Source organism: Phascolarctos cinereus, unplaced genomic scaffold (assembly GCF_003287225.1).
Source record: "Phascolarctos cinereus isolate Bilbo 61053 unplaced genomic scaffold, phaCin_HiC Scaffold_9;HRSCAF=440, whole genome shotgun sequence".
NCBI lineage: Eukaryota > Metazoa > Chordata > Mammalia > Diprotodontia > Phascolarctidae > Phascolarctos > Phascolarctos cinereus.
In genome coordinates, this window is record NW_027556402.1 from 136,932,828 (window position 1) to 136,960,554 (window position 27,727).

Genomic DNA, 27,727 nt, shown 5'->3' on the forward strand with positions numbered 1-27,727 from the left:
TTTTGCAACAACAAATAATAAACAAGAAAATTTCAGAAAATCCCAGAAAGACTTGTAGAAACTGATGCAAAGTAAAGTGAGCACAACCAGGAAAACATTGTACATGGTGTCAGCAACATTGTGTGATGATCATCTACGACTCAGCACTTCTCAGCAACGCAATGATTCAAGAAAAGTATAAAGGACTCAGGAATGTAAATGCTATCCATATCAAGATAAAGAATTGATGGACTTTAAATGCAGATCAAACCATTATTTTTACTTACTTTATTCTTTCTTGTGTTTTTAAATGTTTCTTCTTTCACAACTGTGACTAATATGGAAATACATTTTACATTATTTTACATGTATAAACTTTGTCAAATTGCCTGCCATTTTCAGAAGAGAGGAGGGGAGGGAGAGAAGGGAGAAAAATTCAGAACTCAAAATCTTGTAAAAATGAATTGCAAGAAGGTCCTAGACGTGTAACTTGGGATAAAATAAAACACTTTTAAAAATAAAATAAATTTTCAAAAAGAGTGGTAAAAGAAAAACTGGGGAACAAAATGAGTAATGCAAGAAAAATTTTAAGAGACTCAACATCTTGGTAAAAGAGGCACAGAAATACTGAAGAACATAACACTTTAAAAAAAACAAACATTATTCTAATGGTAAAAGAGGCATAAAAATTAATTGAAGGAAAGAACTCTTTTTCTTAGAATCCTAGGTCCTTTGCCTTCTAGAATATCATATTCTAAGCCCCCATTTTTTATGTGGAAGCTGCTAAATCTTGTGTGATCCTGACTATGATTCCATAATATTTGGATTGTTTCTTTCTGGCTGCTTGAAGCATTTTCTTCTTGAACAGGAAGCTTTGAAATCCCACTATAATATTCCTGGGAGTTTTAATTTTTGGATCTATTTCAGGAAGTGATCAGTGGATTCTTTCAATCTCTATTTTACCTTCTGGTTTCTAAGATATCAGGACAAGTTTCCTGATTGTTACAGTTCAGCCATTTCATTCTGACTCTTTGTGACCCCCATTTGGAGTTTACTAGGTAAAGGCACTGGAGTGGTTTGCCATTTCTTTCTCCAGCTCTTTTTACAAATGAGGAACTGAGTTATGTGACTTGCACAGGATCACACAGCTAGTAATTGTCTGAGGCCAGATTTGAACTCAGGAAGATGAATCCTCCTGGTTCTGAGCCTAGTTGCCCAGTTTTCCTTGATTATCCCTTTAAATATGGTATCTAGGGGTTCTTCTTTTGATCATGGCTTTTAGGTATTTCAATAATTTAATTATCTCTCCTTAATCTATTTTCCAGGTTAGTCACTTTTCCAATGAGAAATTTAATGTTTTCTTCTATTTTTCTAATATTTATAATATATAAATAATTAAAATAGGAAAATTAAAATATAAAATAAATTTAATTAATAACTGGATACAAATAATAGTTATTAAAAGTTTTGTGTGAATTTAGAAATAAGGCTGTAGTGACATTCTCCTGTGTATGTGTGCTAGTGTCTGTGCTATTTAACATTTCTATCAATGACTTAGATAAAGGATCAAATTTCATACTCATCAAATTTAAAGATGATACAGTATCCAGAAAAGCTAACACACCCAATTACACATGCAGCCTTCATAATGATGTTGAAAGAATATCTCACCCTGCCAATTATATAAAAGAAATGCTAAGAGGGATTAATGTAAAGTATTTGCTTTGGTTCAAAAATCAGTATAACAAACATTCATTGTGGGAGGTAAGACTAGATATCAGGGAATATGAAAATGACCTAGGAATTTTAGAATACCACAAGTTCAATGAGTCAATAACATATTATGGGATTTTTTAAAAAGCCAAACAATTTAAAAAGTTTGAGAGATATAATATCCAGGAGTAGAAAGATAGTAGTCTAGTTATTTTCTGCTTTAATGAGACTACTTGATCATTTCAATAAATACATATTTGAAGTTAGACTACTTTCCACAGAAGGAGGAGGTACTCTATCAATGGTGTAGACAGGAAGAGAGCCTGATTTCATTATTGCTATTTCCTTACCTGGACAAGTCATACAACAAAAATTAATTAAGCACCTACTACCTGCAAGGCACTATGGTGATATAATATATTGTTAACAGTGATCATACTCAGTGTCCTTTACATAGTAAGAACTAATAAAGAATCATTAAATTTAATTAAAATGATCTGATATATATTTTACTGGATTTGAAATGTCCCCATATCATTTAGTTATTCCTATATTCCCATGAACTTGGCAGAGAGCACTGTAATTGATATTTGCTGTAAATTAAATAACTAGAACTTTAGAACTGTCATGAAACAAGAGTTTCTTGGTACTTGAAAGTGGAATATTTAATATTTTGAATATTGCTTTACATATGATATATATGTATATATATGTGTGTATAAAACAACCTTCACTTTGTATTAATTGAACAATTTAACTGACTAGTCCCTTTGAAAGAAATCTAAGCATCCTAGATGTCTCATTTTAAAAACATATAATCATCATTAATAACCAGGAAACTAAAGACTTTTCTTAATGAACATTAAAATAACTAACAACTTTGTTTTCTGTTTGAAGAGACAGTTTCATTTTAAAAACAATATTTAAACTACAGTAGCCCTTACCTCCAGAATTATCTCTATCCCTGTAGGTTTAATGACATGGAAAATTGTAATTTAGAATGAAAGATTATCACTAGCTATGTCTATAATTTACTATAGAAATGTTATTATTTTTAAGGCTATTGCTATCACTTGGGAGAGTTAGCATCAATTTTTTCCATTAGATCTTCTGTTTAGAAATTGGATCCTAGATCAAGATAGTGAGTGTCAAGTAGTACTGTGAACTTCACCTTTCTTTCCCAACTCACACCCCCAAAAATCCTTCTAACAGATATACAAAATGTACTTGACTATATCATAATGTGGAAATGTAATTTAAAAAAGAATAACCAGAATCATATTTCCAGCTCAGATCAGCAGAGGTAGACAGAGAGGTCATCAGATAGTAGGAATAGAAAGTGGTGAGACTGTTTGCAGGCAACTCCAGAACAGGAAGAGATTATGTCTAGGACTAAACATAATAACTAGCAGCACTGTTGCTAACTAACTAGTTTCTGAGTCACAAATTCAGGGAAGAATGTGGAGAGAACTTGTAACTAAGTGCTTTTCTAGGATGAGGAGTGGTTGAAAGTGGAGCCTATAGTTTTGTCACTTTAAAACAGCAAGGCTTTCCAGCTTGCTGATAGTGAATGTGTCAGCATCCTACCAAAATTCCAAATTGGGTCAGTTGACAGGAACATTGCTCAGACTCAAACTCACATTAGGAATGTTTAGAGACCAGACTAAAGGGACAATAATCAAATTTTATCCCAATTTGGGAGATATAAAATCTTTCAGGTTCCCAGATGGAGCTGTTCCTAAGATGCTGAAATAACACAATACATAATAACCCAAGAACATAACAATGAAACCAATCCATACATTTCACTCAGAGGTATGCAGTGCCTGAGTTTAACACAGATTCCAAAATCAGGAAATAGGCTGGAATAACAATTAAGTAAAATGAACCCCATAAAAACAAAAAAAAATCATGATGACAGGGAAGCTCAAGAAACATGTCTACAAGATAATGACCCCCAAAATATTTCCAAGCAAAACCTAAAATAAAAAATGAAGCTTCATTACAAATTCAACTAGAATTTTTAGATGAAAAAAGAATCAAAAGTTGTTTGTTTTTAAGGAATAAATATTTCTTTAGTTTTTAATAAGTGATATGAAGAAAATTTTTTTAAAAAGTTACAAAAGAAAAAGTGCTGAAAAATAAAGGTTCAAAAACTTTCCCAAACAACAAAGTCTCTAAAACTTAGAATGTGCTAAAGAGAAGCTAATGACTCCATGAGACAATTGGAAATTTTTTTTTAATTAAAAGCACTGAAAAAAGAAGAAAATATAACATATCTCATGGTAAAAAGAGCTGACATGGAAAACATACAGAAGAGGAAAAAATAGGAATCACTGGACTATCAGAAAGCCATGAAGATTTTTTAAAAAGCATAAACATTTTGTTTTAAGAAATTTTAAAAGAAGATTGCCTACATCTCTTAGAAACATAGGCCAAAGTGGGAAAAGTAATAATCCACCAGTCATCCTTTGAAAGAAACTCCTAAATGAAAACTCCTATGAAGATTCTAGACAATATCTAGAAGTTACAGGTCATAAAAAAATACTGTAAGCAGGTAGAAAGAAAAATGTTAAGTACTGAGGAGCTACAGTCAGAATCACCCATAATTTAGCAACTAGTATCATAAAAGAGATGAGAGTTCGTAATATGATATTCTACAAGGCAATAGAAATAGGCTTACATCCAAGAACAACTTACCCAGAAAAATTGAGTGTAATTGTATTGTGGGGAAGGGGAAAGGGAATAGCTCTTTACTGAAATAGAAAACTTTTAGGCATTCTTGAAGAAAAAGAACTACAAAAAGATATACATAAACAAAAAATTTACAACTCTTAAGAACTTAACTCTCATCTGAACTGTTCTACAAAAGGAAGAACATGCAAAAACACACACACAGAGCTGGGCACAACATAGAACAATAAAAGAAAAAAGTGGAGAAGGGAGGGGAATTAATTAGAAGTATAGGCTAAGAGAGGGACTATTTCTAAGCAAAACAAATTGAATACAGATGGTTGAAAATACTCATATTTCTATATGTGGTGGCAAAGAACTGAAAAGGGAAGGTGCTTATCAATTAGGAATGCAAGTTACTGTGTGCCAATTTATTGAAATTCTATTCTGAAAAAAAAACCCATGGAAACACATGGACTGATGCAAAGTAAAGTGAACCAAAATAACATTATGCACAATATAAACAACATTATATGATAATTAACTATGATTGATTTAGCTCTTCTCAGCAATACAATGATCCAAGACAATTCAAAAGGACTCATTATGGAAAATGCTATCCACACACAGAGAAAGAATGAATGGAGTCTGAATGCAGATCTAAGCATACTATTTTCATTTTAGTTTTTCAAACTTTTTTTTCTTCTCTTTTGTTTCTTCTTATACAACATAACTTATATAGAAATATTTTAAGTGATTCTACATATCCAATCTGATATCATCCAATAAAGGGGGGAAGTGAGGGAGGGAAGGGAGAAAATTTGGAGCTCAGAATCTTATAAAATAAATGTTGAAATTCTCTTTGCACGCAATTGGGAAAAAATAAAATATTATTTAAAACAGAAAAAATGCTATTCTGCAATAAGAAATAATGAAGGTGATGATTTCAGGGAAATTTAGGAAGATTTATATGAAGTGATGCTTAATGAAATAAACAGAACAGAACAATTTATAAAATGACAGCTATATTGGAAAGACAAATGATATTATAAAGACAAACAATTTTGAAAATCTTGGGAACTCAAATCGATGTAATCACCAAACAACTTTCCAGAGGAGTAGTGATGAACCATGCTATGCATTTCATGATAAAAGTGTGGAAGACTCAGAGTTCAGACTGAGGTTTATTGCTGTTGTTGTTTCTTTGTTTGTTTCTTTGTTTTCTTTTGTCTTTACTTCGACTTTTTATCCCACTGATTTGCTAGAGAAATTCAATCATGTGTCCATCTCTTTTAATCTATTGGAAGTGCTTGCTCTTTCAAATGTCACAAGGATATCCTGATCACCAAATCCAGTGGCCTCCTTCATTTTTTATTCTCCTAGATCTCTTTGAAGGTCTTCTGACACTGTTACTCACTTATTCATGCTATGAATCCTCTTCCCCTGCCTTCAAAAATACCATATCCATTCTCCCAAAAAACAGAAGAGGAGGTGGAGCCAAGATGGTGGAATGAAAGCAGGGACTTGCTTGAGCTCTCCTCCAAACCCCTCCAAATACTCATAAAAAATGGCTCTAAACAAATTCTGAAGCAGCAGAACCCACAAAAAGACAGAGTGAAACAAATTTCCAGGCCAACACAAAGTGGATGATTGATAAGAAAGGTGTGTCGCGCTGGGCTGGGAGCGCAGCGCAGCCCAGCATGGGTGCACGGGCCGCAGCGTGGGCACGCAGGCTGCAGCAAACCTGGAGCAGGCCTCAGAGGACTGAATCTCGGGCAGCTGTGGAGGTTTCCAGATTCCTCAATCCACCAATGCCAAAGACAAATTAGAAGGTCAGTGGGAAAAGTCTGTTTCTGTCAAGCCTGAGAAAGGAAGGCGGGGTTTCAGCTCCATTCCCCAAGAGCTTGGCCCTGTTGGGGGGCAGCTGCTTCCTGAGCTTCTGGCCCACAGACTAAGGGGGAATCCAGTGGCTGATCAGAGAGGGATTGAAGGGATCTGTTTGCCAGTGCTGAGGCAGGAATCTCTTCCTTTGCCCATGTTTGGATCTGGGCCACAGTTCTGGGTATCTGTGCTGGGGTGAGGAGGAGCGCTGGCTTGGTGGAGCTTATAGTGATTGCTGAGAGAAACCCCTCCTCACAGTTACAGGACAGAAAGGAGTACTTATAGTCGCAGGCCAGGAAAGGAGTAAACACCTTGCCCCTTATCATACCACCTTGGAAGAACTGAAAATTTAAAAGGTCCCTACAAGTATCTCTGAAAACAGCTGTACAAACCCCCGAAGTTTGGGACAGCACATTCTCCACATTGGAAGCAGATTAGTACCTTAACAAAGAGTTTAAAACTCAAGTAATTGGCTGGGATCGTGAGCAAGCAGGGCAAAAAGAGTCAGACTATATTATCTTACTTTGGTGAAAAAGAAGACCGAAATATACAACCAGAAGAAGACAACAAAGTCAAAGCCCCTACATCCAAAGCCTCCAAGAAAAATATGAATTGGTCCCAGCCCATGGAAGAGCTCAAAAATGATTTTGAGAAGCAAGTTAGAAAAGTAGAGGAAAAACTGAGAGTGATGCTAAAGGAGACCCAAAAAAATACTGAAGAAAATAACGCCTTAAAAAATAGCCTAACCCAAATGTCAAAAGAGGTCCAAAAAGCCAATGAGGAGAAAAATGCCCTAAAAAGCAAAATTGACCAGATGGAAAAGGAAGTCCAAAAGCTTACTGAAGAAAATACTTCCTTAAAAATTAGAATAGAGCAATTGGAAGATAGTGACTTTATAAGAAATCACAACACAGTAGAACAAATCCAAAAGAATGAAAAATTAGAAAACAGTGTGAAATATCTCATTGGAAAAACAACTGACCTGGAAAATAGATCCAGGAGAGAGAATTTAAAAATTATTGGACTATCTGAAAGCCATGATCAAAAAAAGAGCCTAGACATCATCTTTCAAGAAATTATCAAGGAAAACTGCCCTGATATAGTAGACCAGAGGGCAAAATAGAAATTGAAAGAATCCACAGATCTCCTCCTGAAAGAGATCCCCAAAGGAAAACTCCTAGGAATATTGTAGCCAAATTCCAGAGTCCCCAGGTCAAGAAGAATATATTACAAGCTGCCAGAAGGAAACAGTTCAAGTACTGTGGGAACACAATCAGGATAACACAAGATTTAGCAGCTTCTACATTAAAGGACCGCAGGGCATGGAATATAATATTCTGGAGGGCAAAGGAGATAGGATTACAACCAAGAATCACCTACCCAGGAAAACTGAGTATTCAGGGGAAAAAAATGGCAATTCAGTGAAATAGAGGACTTTCAAGCATTCCTGATGAAAAGACCAGAGCTGAATAGAAAATTTGACTTTCAAATACAGGACTCCAGTGGAACATGAAGAGGTAAACAGGAAAGAGAAATCATAAGAGACTTATTAAGATTGAACTGTTTACATTCTTGCATGGAAAGATGATATTTATAACTCACGAGACCTTTGTCAGTATCAGGGTAGTTGGAGGAAAAAAATTATATGTATGTATATGTAGATAGGTAGATAGAGGGCACAGGGTGAGTTGAAGATTAAGGGGTCATATCTGGAGAATAAAATGAAGGGATGAGAGAGGATTATATTTGGAGAAGAAGAAAGGGAGAGGTAGAATGGGGTAAATTATCTCACAAAAAAAACAACAGAAAAGTCTCTTACAGTGGAAGGGGAAACAGGGGAAGGTGAGAGGGAATGAGTGAATCTTATTCTCATAGGATTTGGCTTAAGGAGGGAATAACATACACATTCAATTGGGTATGGAAATCTGTCTTACCCTACAGGAAAATAGGGGGAAAGGGGACAAGAGAGCAGGGGGATGATAGAGAGGAGGGCAGATTGGGAAAGGGGTTAATCAGAAGTAAGTACTTCTGAGGAGAGACAGGATCAAAAGAAAGAATAGAATAAATGAGAGGGCAGGATAGGATTAAGGGAAATAGTTTTTCACAACATGTCTACTATGGACATGTTTTGCACAACTGCACATGTACAACTTATGTTGAGTTGCTTGACTTTTCAATGAGGGTGGGTGGGGAGGGAGAAAGAGAGAAAACTTGAAACCTAAAGTTTTAAAAACATATGTTTAAAAAAATGTTTTCGCATGCTACTGGGAAATAAATATAGGAAATGGGGTACAGAAGTCTATTCTGCCCTACAGGAAAATAGAAGGGGAAGGGGATAAGAGAAGGGGAGATAGATAGAAGAGAGGACAGAGTAGGGGAAGGGATATTCAGAATGCATTGCATCTTGGGGTGGGGGGAGGGGGGAGATGGGGTGAAAATTTGGAACTCAAAAACTTGTGGAAGGGAATGTTAAAAACTAAAAATAAAGAAATTTATATTAAAAAATAAAAAAATAAAAAAAACAGAAGAGGATAGCAGAATAAATTAAAAACTACAATCCTACAATATGTTGTTTACAAAAGACACATTTGAAAAAGAGTGACACACAGCGTAAAGGCAAAAGTCTGGAGCAGAATATGTTATACTTCAACTGAAATAAAAAAAGCAGGGGTAGCAATCTTGATCTCAGACAAAGGAAAAGCAAAAAAAAAAAAACCATCCTTATCAAAAGAGGTAAGGAAGCAAACTGCATCCTGCTAAAAGGCACCATAGACAATGAAGTAATATCATTACTAAACATATATGAACCAAATGGTATAGCATCCAAATTCTTAGAGGAGAAGTTCAGGGAGCTACAGGAAGAAATAGGCAGCAAAACTATAATACTGGAAGACCTCAACCTCCCCCCCCCCGAACCAGATAAATCTAACCACAAAATAAACAAGAAAGAAGTTAAGGAGGTGAATAGAGTATTAGAAAAATTAGGCATGATAGACCTCTGGAGAAAACTAAATTGGGATAGAAAGGAATATACTTTTTTTTCTAGGTGGTACATGGCACATACACAAAAATTCACCATGTACTAGGGCATAAAAACCTCACAATCATAATGCAAAAAGGCAGAAATGTTAAATGCATCCTTTTCAGATCATGATACAATAAAAATTATATGGAATAAAGGGTGATGGATAGGCTAAAAAATAATTGGAAACTAAATAATCTAATCCTAAAAAATGATTGGGTCAAGCAACAAATCATAGAAATAATTACTAACTTCATTCAAGAGAATGACAATAATGAGAAAACATACCAAAACTTATGGGATGCAGCAAAAGCAGTTCTTATGGGAAGTTTCATAGCTCTAAATGCTTGCATAAAAAAAAATAGAAAAATAAGAAATCAATGAATTGGGCACACAACTAAAAAAAATAGAAAAAGAAATAATTAAAAATCCTCAATTAAACACCAGATTAGAAATATTGAAAACCAAAAGAAAAATTAATGAAACTTAAATTAAGAAAACTATTGAACTAACAAAACTGAGCTGGTTTTATGAAAATACAAATAAAATGGTTAAAACTTTGGCTAATTTAATTTATTTTGGGGGGCATGTTAAATTTTATTTTATTTTATTTAAATGTAAATTTATTTCTTTTTAGTTTTCAATATTTACTTCCCCAAGATTTTTAGTTCTAAATTTTCACCCCATCTCACCCCTCCTCCCACCCCAAGATGCAATGCATTCTGAATACCCCTTACCCTAGTTTGTCCTGTCTTCTATCTCTCCCCCCCTTCTCTTATCCCCTTCCCCTTCTATTTTCCTGTAGGGCAGGATAGACTTCTGTACCCCATTTCCTGTATTTCTTATTTCCCAGTAGCATGTGAAAACATTTTTTTAAACATATGTTTTTAAAACTTTAGGTTTCAAATTTTCTCCCTTCCTCCCTCCACACCCACCTTCATTGAACAGCCAAGCAGTTCAATAAAAGTTATACATATGCAATTATACAAAACACTTCCATAGTAGACATGTTGTGAAAAACTAACTCTTTTTCCCTTAATCCTATCCTGCCTTCTCATTTATAATATTCTTTCTTTTGACCCTATACCCCCTCAGAAATATTTGCTTCTGATAAACCCCCTTTCCCAATCTGCCCTCCTCTCTATCATCCCCTTGCTCTCTTGTCCCCTTCTCCCCATATTTTCCCATAGGGTAAGACAGATTTCCATACCCAATTGATTGTGTGTTATTCCCACCTTAAGCCAAATCTGATGAGAATAAGATTCATTCATTCCCTCTCACCTTCCCCCATTTCCCCTCCACTGTAAGAGCCTTTTCTTTTCTGTTTTATTTTTGCGAGATAATTAACCCCATTCTACCTCTCCCTTTCTTCTTCTCCAAGTATAATCCTCTCTCATTCCTTAATTTTATTCTCCAGATATGACCCCTTAATCTTCAACTCACCCTGTGCCCTCTATCTATCCATCCATCTATCTATCTATCTATCTATCTATCTATCTATCTATCTATCTATTTATCTAAGTATCTATACATACATATATTTTTTTTCTCCAACTACCCTAATACTGACAAAGGTCTCATGAGTTATAAATATCATCTCTCCATGCAAGAATGTAAACAGTTTCACCTTAATAAGTCTCTTATGATTTCTCTTTCCTTTTTACCTCTTCATGTTCCACTTGAGTCTTGTATTTGAAAGTCAAATTATCTATTCAGCTTTGGCCTTTTCACCAGGAATGCTTGAAAGTTCTCTATTTCACTGAATAACCATTTTTTCCCCTGAAGGATTATACTCAGTTTTGCTGGTTAGGTGATTCTTGGTTGTAATTCTGTCTCCTTTGCCCTCCTGAATATTATATTCCATGCCCTGTGGTCTTTTAATGTAGAAGCTGTAAATCTTGTGTTACCCTGACCGTGTTGCCATAATACTTGAATTCTTTTTTTTTTCTGGCAGCTTGTAATATTTTCTCCTTGACCTGGGAACTCTGGAATTCGGCTGCAATATTCCTAAGAGTTTTCCTTTGGGGATCTCTTTCAGGAGGAGATTGGTGGATTCTTTCAATTTTTATTTTGCCCTCTGGTTTTAATATATCAGGGCAGTTTTCTTTGATAATTTCTTGAAAGATGATGTCTAGGCTCTATTTTTGATCATGGCTTTCAGATACTCCAACAATTTTTAAATTCTCTCTCATGGATCTATTTTCCAGTTCAGTTGTTTTTCCAAAGAGACATTTCACATTGTCTTCTGCTTTTTCATTCTTTTGGATTTGTTTTACAGTGTCATGATTTCTCATAAAGTCACTATCTTCTAATTGCTCTATTCTAATTTTTAAGGAAGTATTTTCTTCAGTAATCTTTTGGACTTCCTTTTCCAATTTGCAAATTTTTCTTTTTAGGGCATTCTTCTCCTCATTGGCTTTTTGGACCTATTTTGCCATTTGGGTTAGGCTATTTTTTAAGGTGTCATTTTCTTCAGTATTTTTTTGGTCCTCCTTTAGCAAGCTGTTGACTTTTTTTCATGATTTTCTTGGATCACCCTCATTCTCTTCCCAGTTTTTCCTCTACTTCCCTTACTTGCTTCTCAAAATCCCTTTTGAGCTCTTCCAAGGCCTGGGACTGATTCATATTTTTCTTGGAGACTTTGGGTGTAGGAGCTTTGACTTTGTTGTCTTCTTCTGGTTGTATATTTTGATCTTCTTTGTCACCAAAGTAAGATAATATAGTCTGACTCTTTTTGCGCTGCTTAGTCATGATCCCACCCAATTACTTGAGTTTTAAATTCTTTGTCAAGGTAAAAGTCAGCTTCCAATGTTGAGAATGTACTGTCCCATGCTTTGAGGGTTTATGCAGCTGTTTTCAGAGATACTTGTAGGGACCTTTAAATTTTCAGTTCTTCCAAGGTGGTATGATAAGGGGCAAGGTGTTTACTCTTTTCCTGGCCTGTGCTCTGATCTATGAGAAACTGACCACAAGCAGTCTTTTCTGTCTTGGAACTGTGAGGAGGGTTTTCTCTCTACAGCCACTACAATCTCCAACATGCCAGCACTCCTCTTCACCCCAGGACTGCTGCCCAAAACTGTGACCCAGATCCAAGCAGGGGCAAAGCAAGAGATTCCTGTCTCAACACTAGCAAAGAGATCCCTGCAATCCCTCTCTGATCAGCCACTTGATTCCCCCTCAGTCTGTGGTCTGGAAACTCAGGAGGCAGCTGCCCCCCTACCAGGGTCGTGCTCTTGGGGAACTGGATCTGAGACCCCGCATTCCTCTCTGAACACCACAGAAATAGACTTTTCCCATTGATCTTCTAAGTCTTTGGCATTTGTGGATTGAGAAGTCTGGAGACCCCCACAGGTGCCTGTGATTCAGTTCTCTGAGGCCTGATCCAGTTTCACTGCAACCTGCACTCCCATGCCGCCCTGTGCTCCTCTACCAGTCCAGTGAGATATACATTTCTGATCAATCATCCAAGTTGTCTTAGGGCAGAAATTTGTTTCACTCTGTCTTTTTGTGGGTTCCTCTCTGGTTAATTTAATTTGAAAAAAAAAAGAAGAAAACCAAATTACTAGTTTCAAGAATGTTCTGATAATTTTCTTTTTTTTTTTAATTTTGTGGAAGTAGGGAGTGGAAATGATGACTTCTATGCATATATGGTATGGAAAATATCTGAGTAAGATCTTTATCAGTGGTATTGTAGGCAGAGTTTTTAAGCAAAAAGCAAGTAAATATCATTTGAGATAGTTATTTTATTACTCAGAGAGATATAAAAATGATGGTGGCATATAATGGGAACTAGAATAACAGAATCTGACATGCTCTGAGGTTGGGAGTGATGGCAGCACCCCCTATTCTGACTTCTATTTAAAAATGAAATCCTTCTATTTTATTTCTGACAAGTCATCATGCAGCCTTCACAAAAAGATTAGCAGAGATGAACATCCTACTACCACAAAGAGGAGTATGTCACACTTTTAAATAGTTTAATTGTTAGAAAATGTTTCCTTAAATCAGAACAATTTCTGTTTTTTTGCAACTCCTGCTCTATGAGGTCAACTAACATAAATCTGTCTTTCACATCGCAGTCCTTCAAATACTTGAAGATATTGATTATGACTTAAGTGTTTCTCTTTACAAGGCTAAATATACTTAGTTGATTCAACTAACTCTCCTGTAAAATGGTCTTCAGTCTTACTATTATCCTTCTTTTCCTTTTGTAGGTATATTTTAGATCATCAAATGTCTTCATATATACTTAGTTGACTCAACTGGCTCTCCTATAAAATATAGTCTTCAATCTTACTATTATCCTTCTTTTCCTCTTGTAAATATATTTTAGGTCATCAAATGTCTTCATAATATATGGCCAATAGAGAAGATTACTGTGGAATTTTCACCTTCATCCACCTTTTTGTTCTGTATACCATGCCCCTTTAAGATAGCTTGGAATATCACTAACATTTTTAGATGCTGTAGCAAATAAATGACCCATTTTTTGTTTCATAACAACTCTTGATATATCCTTGTCTGACTCATCACAAGTATATCCATCTCCACTCCACTTTTCCAGTATGTCCAAATATTAGACCTCATCATCACTTACATCTGTCACACAGCTAAATTTTTTAATTCAGAAATTCCCCTCTCTTGTCATAATCTTTTGTTCTGCAACTTTTCCTTTTTGTTGTTGTTGTTCTTTTTCTGTCATTCCAGTTTTTTCTGATTCTTTGTGACTCCATTTGGAGATTTTTGTCAAAGATGTAGGAGTGTAGTTCATTTTACAGATAAGGAAACAGGCAAACAGGGTTAAGTGACTTTTTGTTCCTTTACCCCACCCCATGCAATCCAATCAAGTGATAACTACTTAGTATTTTACCCACAGCTTTGTTTTGTTTTGTTTTGTTTTTTCCATCATCCCTTCTTTCTCACCACCCTGGCTCAATTTAATTCATTGTCTCTCATCTGAACTATCTGTGTTCATACAATTTATTATGTGCAGTACTGTCAGACTAATTTTCATAAAGCCCAGTTTCAATCCCTTTATGTGTTACCCTTCCCCTTTTCAAAAACTTTCAATAGCTTCCTATTGGTGGTGGTGGTTATTTCTTCACCAAGAGGACGAAAATGGCATCACTGTGCTAGAGTCAAGTATAGTGTGTCTGCTTGTGACTGATCAGTATATATGAGGTAAGAATGTAATACTACAGGTCAGGCACAAATAGTTCGTGTGAACATTTGGGGTGGATTCTCTAAATTTGTGCATCTTATGTTTCTTTTGATTTACTCTAATTCTGTTTTGTTCTTAGAGCACAGCATCTTCTCTGATGTGAGTATGCCATGCTAAGCAGTCCAGTGCCAGTGTCCCCCATGTCAAACAATCAGTTCCAAAGTTCTTAAGAGAGACCTTGAGAGTGTCCTTGAATTGCTTCTTCTGACCACCATGTGAATGCTTGCCCTTGGGAATTCTCTATAAAATAGTATTTTTGGCAAGTGTATGTTTTACATTTAAACAATATTCGAACAGTCCATCAGAGTTGCACTCTCTGAAGAAGAGTTTGAATGCTCAGAAGTTTAGTTTCAGAAAGGACCTCAGTGTCTGGTATCTTATTCTTCCAGGTGATCTTCAGAATCTTCCTAAGATAATCCAAACAGAAGCAATTCAGTTTCCTGGCATGATGCTGGTATACTGTCCAGCAGGTATACAACAATGAAGTCAGCACAATGGCTCTGTAGACCTTCATTTTGGTAGTCAGTCTAATACCTCTTCTCTCCCACACTTTCCTTTGGAGTCGCCCAAACACTGAGCTAGCTCTGGCAATGAGTGTGTCAACCTCATTACCAACGTGTACATCCCTACATAGTATACTACCAAGGTAAGTGAATTTATCCACAGCATTCAAAACTTCTCCATTTGATGTAACTGGTGGTTCCACGTATGGATGAAGTGGTGGTGGCTGATAGATCACCTGTGTTTTCTTGGTGTTAATTGTTAGGCCAAAATTAACACAAGCAACAGAAAACTGATCTATACTTTGTTTCATCTAAGTTTCAGAGTCTGCATTGAGTCCACAATCATCTGCAAACAGAAAATCATGCACCAACACTCCCTCCACTTTGGTCTTCCTTGTAGCCTTTTTAAGTTGAAGAATTTATAATCAGTATAGTAGCTGACCTTGATGTCATGTTTGTCCTCATTGAAGCCATTTGACAACATGGTTGAAAACATAATGCTAAAATACATGGGAACAAGCACAAAGCCTTGTTTCACTCCATTAGTGACTGGAAAAGCAAGAGAGCATTGTCCATTATCCAGAACCAGGTCAACCATGACATCATGAAATTGATGTTCAACACTGATGAACTTCTCTGGGCAACCAAATTTTAATATATTTTTTTCCATAAACCTTCATGAATGACAGTATCAAAGGCCTTAGTCAGATCTGCAAACATTGTGTACAGACCTCTGTTCTGCTCCTGGCATTTCCCCTGTAATCATCAAGCACCAAACACCCTACCAACTGTTCCTTGGCCCTTTCTGAAGTCACTCTGGCTTTCAGGTAGATGACCATCTTCCAGGTTAAGGATCAGCCTATTAAGGTGGACTCTGACAAGAATCTTGCCAGCAGTGACTGAGAGAAAAAACCCCACTCTGTCACAGGACAATATTTATTTTACTTTTACTGAGATGTATTTAAATGAGACAAAGTTGAACAAAGTTGTCAGCCTCACTCTCTCCTCCAGAGTCATCACAGCACAGTGGCAGGACAGAATCAAGATGACTGGTGATGGCTCAAGATGTGGTGGATGACCTAGGCATCTTTGATACATAAACAAGCTCTAAGCACTCCACAATGCCTGCTTCAGCTATATTCATGGCCATTGGAACAGATTATACTCATCCACCTATTCCAGCAGGGGATGTCTTCACATGCTTGGGATAGCTGTCCTCCTAATTCACCAATGGGTTTGAGATCCCTTGGTTACCTTCAACTTGATTTAGCTCATCTGCAAAATGGTTTGCCAGGGTGTGGCTTCTGTGCATATTCCAGCTTCTTGGAGCCAGAGGTGAGAATTAGTTGGACCAGATGGACAGCAACCATGAAAAAGTCTTGGCAGCCTTCACACCAGAGGTATTAGTCTTCCCTGATCACATCCTACACCCCAGCTGCTTATTATCTACAAACTAAAAAACAGACTATTCACTGTGGCATGCAGTCTTCCAAAACTGGTTCTAGCTTATCATTGACACCTGAACTACAATTACTCACATATAAACATTTTGTGGTCCAGTCAGTAGTTCATCAATTTCTCTATGTGCCCCATGCTTATCCATTTCCAAACTTTTGCTCACAGTAGTCTGTCTAGTCAAAATCTACTCTCTAACCCTTCCAAAAATTTTTTGTGTCAAAATGTAAGTGACTTTGGGTAGTATTTTAAATCCTATCTGCTTCATGAATCCTCTCTTATTTCTTTTAATCCTACTTGCAATCTCACTTTGTTCAGTCCCCTTTTATGACACTTACCAAATGAAATTCAGTATCTGCGCTGGATATCTCTATCTGTAAGTCCGATCAACACTTCAAAATCAATATATCAAAAACTGAAGTAATCACCTTCCTCCTAACACCACTTCTTCTATATTCTCATCAGTTGCTGTAAATTATACCACTATGCTCACAGCCACCAAAGTTCATAATATCAAAATCGTCTTTGACTCTTTCATGTCCAAAACAGCACACATATTCATTCAGATACCAGGTCTTATTACATCTCCAGTATATCTTTCTCCTTTGGTTTCTCTTCTCCATTCTCATTAAAACAACTTTGGCCAAACCTTCATTATTTCTTATTTAGACTATTGTTATAGCGATATAAACAGTATCCCTATCTATCTACTTTTTCATCTTTGTACCCCTTGCAAAGTTACCTTCTGAAGGGACCATCTCTCATTATATTTCTCTAAACAAAAGTCTTCTGTAACTCCCCAGTGCCTACTAAATAAAGAAGAAAGTCCTGATCCTGGCTTAGGAGGCCCTTCATAATCTGGTTCCAACCTATCTTTCCAGTCTTGCCTCTTACAATTTCCCTTTACCCACCTACATTCTAACTAATCTACTACTTATTTTCCAATATCCTTTCCCCCTCCAATGCACAATTGTGCTTCTTTTAACAATCTAGTATAGCCTACTTTTAATTCAGTTAACAAATTTTAACTATGCACTTACCATGTATTAAAAACTGTAACTACCAAGTATATGAAGACCAATAAATAAAAGGGGGGAAGGGAACTGTCCTTGTCCTCAAGGAATATATTTTCTACTGGATATCTCAAAGAGATCATGCAATTGTGAAAAGGACCCACATGTACAAAAATATTCATAGCAGGTCTTTTTGTAGTGGCAAAGAATTGGAAATTAAGAGGATGCCTATCAATTGGGGAATGGCTGAGAAAGTGTGGTGTATAAATGTAATGGAATACTGCTGTGCTATAAGAAATGATGAACACGCTGACTTCAGAAAAACCTGGAAAGATTTATATGGTCTGATGCTGAGTGAAGTGAGCAGAACCAAGAGGACTTTGTACACAATAACAGCCATGTTGTGTGATGACTAATGCTGATAAACTTAACCGTTCCCAGCAATACCAGGATCTAAGACATCTCCAAAGGCCTTGTGATGGAAAATGCTATTCCCATCCAAAGAAAGAACTATGAAATTTGAATGCAGATCCAAGCATACTATTTGCTTTTTTTTTTCTCTTCTGTTGAGTTTTGTTTCCTCTTTCTGGTGGTTCCTCCTATTGGTTCTAATTTTTACTTGCAACATCTTAAATCTGAAAATATGTTTAATAAGAATCTATATCAGATTGTGCACTCTCTTGGGGAGGGTGGTGGGGAACAAGGGGGAAAAAAATTTTAAACTCAAATGCATATGGAAATGATTGTTGATGAATGAAAATAAATTAATTAAAATATTCTCTACTGGATAATATTACATTTACAAAGATAAATAAAAAACAAAATTGTACAAGGTAAAGCAAAATAATGCCTAAATGAAGTTGATGTCAGTAACTTGAGTAATCAAGATATATCCTATTTAGGAGGAAACAATTTAATTTGTACTTTGAAGTAAATAAGAATTTAAAGAAACATGGTTACATGTAGACATAGGAAGCAGTCTATGTTTAGATAGTAAGGCAGGAGCAGGGAAGACAATTGAAGCTAGTAGGACAATTTGACTGGAACTAAGAATGTAAGAAGGAGAAAATACAAACCTGACAAAGTAAGGACCCATTATGAAAAATCCACAGAGAAAACTGATGAACTCTGAGTGCAGACTGAAGCAAACTTTTTTTTACTTTATTTTTCTTGCCTTTTTGTGTGTGTGTGTGTGTGTGTTTCTTTTCTTTTACAACATGGCTAATATGGAAATATATTTTGCATCTTCAAATATATAATTGACATCACATTGCTTGCCTTCTCATGGGGTACAGGAAGGGCTAGAAGGAAGAAGAGGTTTTTTTTAACTAAAAAATTGTTAATTTTTAAAATGTTATTGGGAAACATTTAATAACATATGCCTGTATGTACTTGTGTGTGCATGCATGCATGCATACATGCATGTATGTATACGTATTAAAGAATGAAAGTTATCTTGGATATAGAGATTGTTTTATTTCTCCTTGTATTCCCAATGCTTAGCACAGTACCTGGAACACAGTGATCACTGAATAAATGTTTGTTGACTGATTGTAGCACACTTTGGAAAATATGAAAAGCATTCTAAAATAATTTAGACATAAACACTTGGACCATACCAATTTGTAAGCTGTCCAGTCTATATAGTATAAATCTAGGAATGTCTTCATTGTAATGGCAGTCTGCTTCTGAAAGAACATGAATATATATAGCAGATGGTTTAATGTACGACATATTTTACTATTGGCTAAGTCATTCTCTACTTTAGTTTCATATTGGAGAATGAGGCTAGTTATACCTTTCTCTATCTTTATCTCCTTGGATATTTGAAGAGACAAGAAAAAGCAAACAATGGCTTATGTTTCCTGGAAGAAAACTATGACATTATTATTGTTATGTGTTCTTAATGTTTATTTTCATCAAACACATTGTCCATTTTTACTGAGTACATATTATCTTGACAAACATCATGGCATACAATATAGAGGCTAGCTTTAGGTAAGAAAGTTCTGGGTTCAGGTTGTGCTTATGACACATCCTGACTGTGTGACCTTGAATGAAATACTTAACCTCTTAATTTCTCTGACAAATTTCTAAGATAAGTTCAAAATGAGTTGCTGATCTGCATCAGTGGAGGAGGGTATGGTATAGAAAGGTTCCAAACTGGGAGTTTTCTACCCTGAAGAAATGGCCTATGACCTTATGTTTTATATCTATTACTACTTCTTACTCTTATATTAAAATTGGATATGAAAAAGTCTAAACTTAAAAAAGAGACAATTAGATGGCTATCAATGTTATATTTTTAAGAATTAATCACAGACATCTTTAATATCAGTTACTTTATTTCATTTGAAAATGAATTCATTTGTAAAAATGCCATTTATTCCCCAACTCAGGAATACATCTATTATATAAAGCATGTTTATCCTAGGAAATTTACCACAAGAAACAAAAAAAAAGTTTTTTTTCTGTCAAATAGGTTAAAATATTTTACTGCCAAAGTAGGCTACTTTACACTTGCTATGTATGGCAAGAGGAGAATATTGAAAGCTAGCTTCTTCTCCATGAGAAGTAAATTTGATTTTTCTTAGAATATTGGAAGATTAATGATGACCCCTATGAGATTCACTTTATCAAAAGACATGTTATGTACTCAGGGCAGACAAGATTTTAGTTTGTCCTTAGGTGCATATTTCTTTTTCCTGAAATTTATTTTCTATTATTTGCATGAACTCTGTTTTTGTTTTTTAATTTTATGGTATCATTTACAAAACTTCATGTGGATGTAGACTTTGTAATATGGAAAATAAATTATATCATTGCTCTAGTGATTTCATGAGGATTTTGTTCATTGTAAATTAGATAATATTGTGGAGTCTGATTCTTAATCTACCTTCATTTCAGGGATTCATTTCAAGTCCATTTAAAATGACACTTGACAGAAAGAGAATTAGCAGCTGATTTGACTTGTTGTATATTAATTTGCACACAAATCAAGTACGCTCAGCCCAACTCATCTAATTATTTCATTTGCTTTGTGTTAGCTGAATGCAAACACTGAATGAAGAAAATAAATACTCCTTATACTTGACTATAAAGCCATATTCTATACACAGACATAGAAACAATTAGACTTGAGAAATAAAATGCAGTTTACCCAAAGTCATTTTCAAGTAATTGAAAATGTGTTATATACTTGGTGTATAAAGGAATTAGTTTGCTAATTAGCACAGTTACCAAGCACTGTGATTTCCTTCTTTAATGGTGAAAGTGGCATTCATTCTTTCATATTCCCTCAATTTCTCATTCTTAGCTTAAATAACGTTTAAGCTGCTTGTTTAAGAAGACACACAAGCCTAACACTCAAGTTTACTGCTAGTCAATGTACTTTCTTTTCAATAAACATGCTCTCAATTTTTAATCTCCTAATGCCTTTGATGAGATAGGACTCACAAATAATTACATTCTAATGGTTCTAAGAAGCTCATGTAAACTTACAAAAAAGGAAACCACACTTAATTAATTGAAGGTGCTTAGGGAAATATTTATTTATGAATTATAATATCTCACCTTTAGTTTTATATGATGATAATGGATGACTTTTACATAGAGGGTTGGGATATTCAATTTGTGATTTATAAGAGTGCATTGAACTTAACAAATTAAAGACTATCTTACTTCATACTCATGATGACAAAAAATATTTTCTCAAATGACAAAGTTATGGATATAGATCTGAGTTTAGGTAAATAAGAGCTAATAGAACAACATGTTAAGGCACAGTTGAGGAAATAGATTGTAATATGTGTGTATGTTTAAATTTTAATTTCACAAAAGTATTGATGACAATTTCCTAAATTTTAGATGACCAAATTATTATCAGTGCTAATGTTTGTTTTATGTCATAGTTGAGTTTTCCTAACACACTTTGAACCAACTTAGGTGAAAAACACACAGTTCCAACTAGAAAAGTAAGCTCCAAAAACAGGTATCCCTAGCCAAATGATAGTGGAGAATTAAGGCAATTAAAGTAATTAGATAATACAGATCTTAAAAGCTACACTCTCTTCTCCCCTCATCTGGGGGGTAGGGATGTGGGAAACCTGAATTATCTACATAATTGCTTCAATTTCCTGCTCAAACTTAGATTTGGAAATCTACCCAGAGTTCTGCCTCACACAAATTCACATGAAATCAAATGAGGTAATGAAAGCATTGTTTATTTAACTGTTTTTTATTTCACAATCTGGTGCTTACTATATAGTCCTCATTCCATGATCCTTCTGTCTTTCTGTTGTCTTATACTGTTAATATACTTATCCTGGGGCAAGGGTGGGGAATCTGTGGCCCAGAGGGCATATGTGGCTCTCTAGGTCTTCAAGTGCCACCCTTTGACTGAATCCAAACTTGACAGAACAAATCCCCTTAATAAAAGAATTTGTTCCGTAAAACTTGGACTCAGTCAAAAGGCCACACCCAAGGACCTAGAAGACCACATGTGGCTTCCAAGATGCAGGTTCCCCACCCCTGTCCTGGGGTATCCAACTGCATTTCTCATTGTAACAAAAGGCCTAGAAAATCCTAGCCAGAGGTAAAGGCTTTGCATATGCTCCTTAAAAACATTTTGTATATCTGTTGACCAAGAGCCTTCCTTCCTAGATAGTTTTGGAGAGGCTCATCACAACAGATTTGACTATCAAGGAATGATTTTTTTCCCCATAGCTACTTATTTAAACCAAATACTGAGTCATTGAGAAAGTACCCAATCACATGAAACCAAAAAGACTGGATCCATGACTTGGTTCATATGCACTTCATCCCTTTTGTCCCAGGTAAATAACATTGATGAGTTGCTATGGATAAAAACAAACCATCTGATGATGGTCAACCCTCATATAATTAATATCTATAACTGAGTCAAAAATGATACAGTGATTTCTAGGCTTAATTATATATTTATTCTTGAAGACAATTAAGATTAATATGCTTATTCCTGCTGTTGGATTCTAAATTTTCTTCTTAGGAGGATGGTTTTCCTTGAAAGTGCATTCCTCAGGAATATAGATAGTACTGGAGCACTGATTGCTCCTTTTTAATAGTACCTTATTTTTTTTAATGTAGTACAACAAAAATCCTCATAGGGCATTTACAAATCAATAAAAGTCAAATTGTAGAACTGGTCATGATGATATTGTACATGTCTGTTGTAGATGACATGATTCATTCAATTGTCAGGGCTATATGAACTTACTTATTGGAATCATCTTAGGATCACAGATTGAGGGAAAGGGATAATTAGATTAGTAGCCCTTAGGATAAGTTCTTATAATATTCATTTTTCCTTTATGAATTTGTAAGGCACCAAGAAACTCCAATTTTCACAGGTTCTGACAGAGTCTATTTCTTAGAAGACTAGTTCTACAATGATCCAAGTTGCTTCTTAGAGTACAATCTTCCCTGCTTGGTAGGACTCTTCCACCCTACTCCACCATTAGATTTTCTTTCAACTTCACTGCCTCTTCCAGTGTTCTAAACAAAACATGTCCCATTCAGAGCCTCCATTGAATATAGATGAGATTGAAACACTCTAAATATGTTCAAAAAAGTTGAGTTTTCCATGAAATGATTGTGGGGTTCTGGAAAATAGATTTTACTTCAAATTACTGAAATCTCCCAAGAGATATTCTAGAATTTACCCAAGGTTTTGGTGTAGTATAATAAGGTATCAACCATGAAGATATAGTTTTCTCAGAAGTACAATTATCTGTCCTTCTCCTGCTGTAAGCTAATTCTTACTTTCTATCATAATCAACTTTGTTCCAATAAGATCCTTGATATAATTTATTTTTAAAAGTTTATCAATCCTTGGTAACTATCTTTTTTATGCCAAAATCTAAAAGAAACTTGATTGCCAATTACTCACACATTTTGGATAAAATGTTCTTACTCAACACAATTTGCATTTTGAAGACAGCTTTCCCCAGGATATTAGCATCAAAACAGGAAAGATTTTTTTTAAAGATAAAATAATACTGAAATATTGCCTATCTTGTTTAACCCAGTTTTTAAAAGTATGTGTCTCTGGTGCTAAAATAGCCATGAAAGCATAAAAAGCCAAAGAAGGTCTAGGGAAAATATAAGGGAAACAAAGCATCCTTTCTGAAAAAACCCTATTATGTTGCTTACTAAAGAATTGTGGAAGCCATAATCCTCTTTTTACATCAGGTAACTTAGCAATCATTAACTATTATTTAGCACTCTAATCAGTGAGCTCTCAATTTCTCATAACCACTGGAAAAACAAGTATTTTAAACCAGTGCTCTGAGTATCCATTTTGTGAGTTTGACTTTGTCAGATTTATCTTTTTCTCAGTGTTACTTTCAATTTCCAGAATTTACATTTTAGATTAGGAGACAAGCAAATTAATTACAACCTCTGTCTTAAATATATGATGCAATACTTACTAGAAGCAGTGTTAACTAATGAACACTGAGAACTCATTTAGAAAATCTAAAGGGTATTTGATATGCACCATAACATTGAGAAAGTAACAATGGTCATTATTTTCTTATATTTATTTTATTATTATTTAAGCTACACTAAAGGAGATTCAGACTTTTGGTGCTGATGCCTACTAAACGAATCCCATTGATTTTTCTTCTTAATTTGTACATTTTGTATTTGTTACCTTTATTTTCTTGAGCACTGGATTTAGGCTTAGAGAGCTTGGTTTAGATCCCATCTCTGTTGCTTACTATGTTTATGATGTTGAAAAAAGTCTCTTTATCTCTCCAGGCTTCAGTTTTCCTTCCCTATAAAATGGGATATTTAAATTTGTGGTTCTCTTGGAGTTTTAATCAGATTATATATGAAAAAATATTTTAAAGACAAACATAATTGTCAACTATTATTACTAATTGGTCACCTTGGTTGTACTTTTTTATATTCTATTCAATATCACATACTTCTATCACATTTAGTCCTCTCTAAGGTTTTTGAGGTTTCATATTATCTAGCCCCAGTCTAAATATGCAATTTAATTTCTTAATGGTCCTCAGTACCACCCTTCACTCCATTCAGCTACATCCTAATATCTCCTGTGGGAGTTCTGGCCTTTAATTTTTAATTTTGTTGTCCCACATCAACACATCATAAAATGTTTGTTTGTTTGTTTGTTTTTCTCCCATCTGCTCCCTCCAAACTCACCTTAGGTTCCACCTCTCATGACGCCTCACCAAACCACTGTAGTCTAAGATGATGTTCTTTCTCTAATTTGGTGAAACGATGATCAATATCAGATTGTTTACTTCTCAATTTTTATCTACTTTATTTTATATTTATCACCCCTATTTTTTTTCTAACTAGAGTGTAAGTATCTTTATCATTGGGACTATATCTTAAATATCTTTTGTATTCCTCACAGCACACTATAATGTTGTAGCAGGCATGAAATGTTTATTCAAATTATGGAGATAACAGAAATACTATTCAGAAGAAATGATAAGGCTTAGCAATATGAGTCAATCACTTGTAGATTTTTTAAAAATTTGTGTTCTCTGATGTCTGCCATTTAATTTAACTCTATTGACTTCTTAATGTATGATGATGAAACTTAATTTGAGAGAAATATTATTTACATTTCATCTGACTAAACAGATTGAAAAATACTCAAAGATGATTGATCAAAGGCTATTTATATAAAACTTAGATATACTAATAATTCACCTTACACTGAATAAACAATTGAAATCTGAGTAATTGTCTGAATGTTCAATGGGAAAAAAATACTTTGCATCTAAAGACAAACAGGAATCAAAGTTATTTGGTCTTTTTGTTTCCTTATAGAGCTGATCTGTTTCATTGATTTAGCTTAGAATATAACAGAGGAGAAAAGATGAAAAGAAAAAAGGATTCTTTGGAGTACTTTAAGTCTAGAGAAACTTGAAGCCCAGAAAGCATAATTAAATGGCTAAGAGTGTATTCCTTAGATTATTTATATTTTTTGTCCTTCCTATTGCAGGACATTATCAATTGAAAAGTTTAGAAAAAGATGTCACTTCTTGATGGTTGATATGGATACATATTAAGTTAACTAAATGCAAATTCTTGCTATTAAAGATTCTATATACTTTGCTTCATTGTAGGATTTCCTCAAAGGAAATATCATAAAAACTGAAGTTCAAAATGGTAAATATTTTCTTAAAGGACAATTGAAAGAATATGTGAAATGTGAAAGGACATAAGTTCCAGGACTGAATAAAGGCTTAAATAACACATCTCAATAGAATGTCTGATGGAAGAAAGTACAAATATATGCCTTTGTGGAAAAGCTGACATTCTAAAGTGCAATAAAGTAGTATAAGATAGTCACATACAAAGTGTTACTGGAATGTAAGAATGAGAGACTTTTTTTGACAGAAAGAGGTTAAATCCATTTGACCTTATTCTGTCCCAAAGTATCATAAAGTAATCTAAATTAGTGAAAAGTCTGGATTATAAAACACTTTTAAAATAAAGAAATCCACTTTATCACTTTTTACATATATCCTATAATTAGAGATAGACAAAGGAAGCTCATTTGCTTATTCTTTCAAATTATATAATTAGAAATATCCTCAGGGAATGAGTTGTATTGAGTAGATAAGATTGATTTGTAATTAGCACATCAATTATTTGTGTGAAATTGATGTTTCAGCAGTGCCTGAGGTTATTTGAAAATGTCCGCTCTTTAAAAATCTCCTTCGAATATTTTTTTTCAATACTATTAGCTTTCCTCACAAGGAAAAAAAAATCCTAGACAAAGAAACTTTCACCTCATCCTTGCATCAATTATCATAATAAATATGTGGAACCTACATTGATGAGGCTTTTATTATGTGGAATCTTGTGTTCAGTCTATATATATAACTCTCTAAATCTAAATCAGTAAATTTTCTGAAACTAGAAGAGAGAACTCTGGCACACATAGGACTATAAATAGAAAAAAGTCTAATTTCCAAGATCAATCTTCAGAAGAGTATCAACTAAAAGCCATCCAATAAATATTTATTGAACATCAATTATATACTGAGAGATATTAGGAGTTAAGGACAGGAGGAAAGAAAAAAATAAACACATTCTGCTTTCAAGATACTCAGAGACTACTGAGACAAGATTAACATACACACAAAAAAGGGAGCAATTAGATTTTATCATATAACATGAACTTAAATTAATAGGGACTTAAAAATATATATTAGAATCAGATTTAGAGTATCTGAAGCACGATTAAAAATGTAGTCTTTTTGACTTAGAGATAGTTTCGCTGACACAAGCATTTTTTCCCCCTAGAGTAGTTAAGTTTTAAATAGAGGAAGAGGTAAAGAGAGGGATATCTAGGTAGTGTAAATGGCAACCACACAAACGTGAAGATGAGGGTGTCGAGGATAGTAAGGAGATTAGGCCAACTGAAATGAAACATGCATACTAGGCTATATTGAAAAATGCATTTGAATAATTAAGATAGGATCAGATTACAAAAAGTCATAAAAGTTGGGGGGGGGAATTCCATTAAATTTTTTTAAAGATGTTTTAAAGACATTTTGTTATAGGCTTCCAGGGGTGGTATTTGGATGGTAGAATAGAAAAAGCACTTATCCAAGCTCTACCAACATTCCCCTCCAAAGTACTTTAAAATAATGCTTCAAATCAAATTTTGGAGTAGGAGAGTCAACAAAAGGTCAGAAGAATACATTCTTCTAGTCTAAGACAACTTAGGAGATCAGAAAGAGAGATCTGTGGCATATGGGTGGAGGCTGACCTGAAACAAATATATATGAAACATCAGTGGTGGGACTATGTGGTCGTGAAAGCAGCATCAGCAGCTTTGGGAGCTTTCAAACCAGAGATAGTTAGAGTAAGTGACAACTGGTCAGAAAGAGATTACAGGGGATGCCTGTGGCAACAATCAGGGCAGGAACAGACACTGTTTAGCAACTCCATCACCTATACCCACTTTTAGGTCATAGTTTAAGGGTGGAGAAAAGCACCATCAATTAAGAGGGAGCAGAAGCCCTAAGGGGAAGTGTCACTTTTGGTCACAAGGAATCAGGTACCCTGATGAACAATTTCACTTCAAGGGCCAAAGGATCAGGGACCTTGATGAATAATGTCACTGTCAGACCCAAGGTAGAAGAGGACCTGAATAGTAGTGTCCATAGCAATCCTAAGGGATCAGGGGCCCTGAGAGTAGCACCCATAGTAATCCTAAAAGTTCAGGTGCCCT

The 27,727-nt window shown here is 34.9% G+C and overlaps 1 long non-coding RNA gene across 2 annotated transcripts in view; it reads left to right on the forward strand.

Moving 5' to 3' along the window:
* The window catches only part of LOC110217424 (uncharacterized), a 97,742-nt gene extending 78,821 nt beyond the window's left edge, over positions 1-18,921 (forward strand). For both annotated transcript variants that reach the window (XR_002327042.2, XR_013483862.1), the window contains 2 exons: positions 14,569-15,135; positions 15,309-18,921. This is a non-coding gene — a long non-coding RNA (uncharacterized LOC110217424). The remainder of the gene's footprint in view (positions 1-14,568; positions 15,136-15,308) is intronic.
* The last annotated feature ends 8,806 nt before the right edge of the window (positions 18,922-27,727 follow it).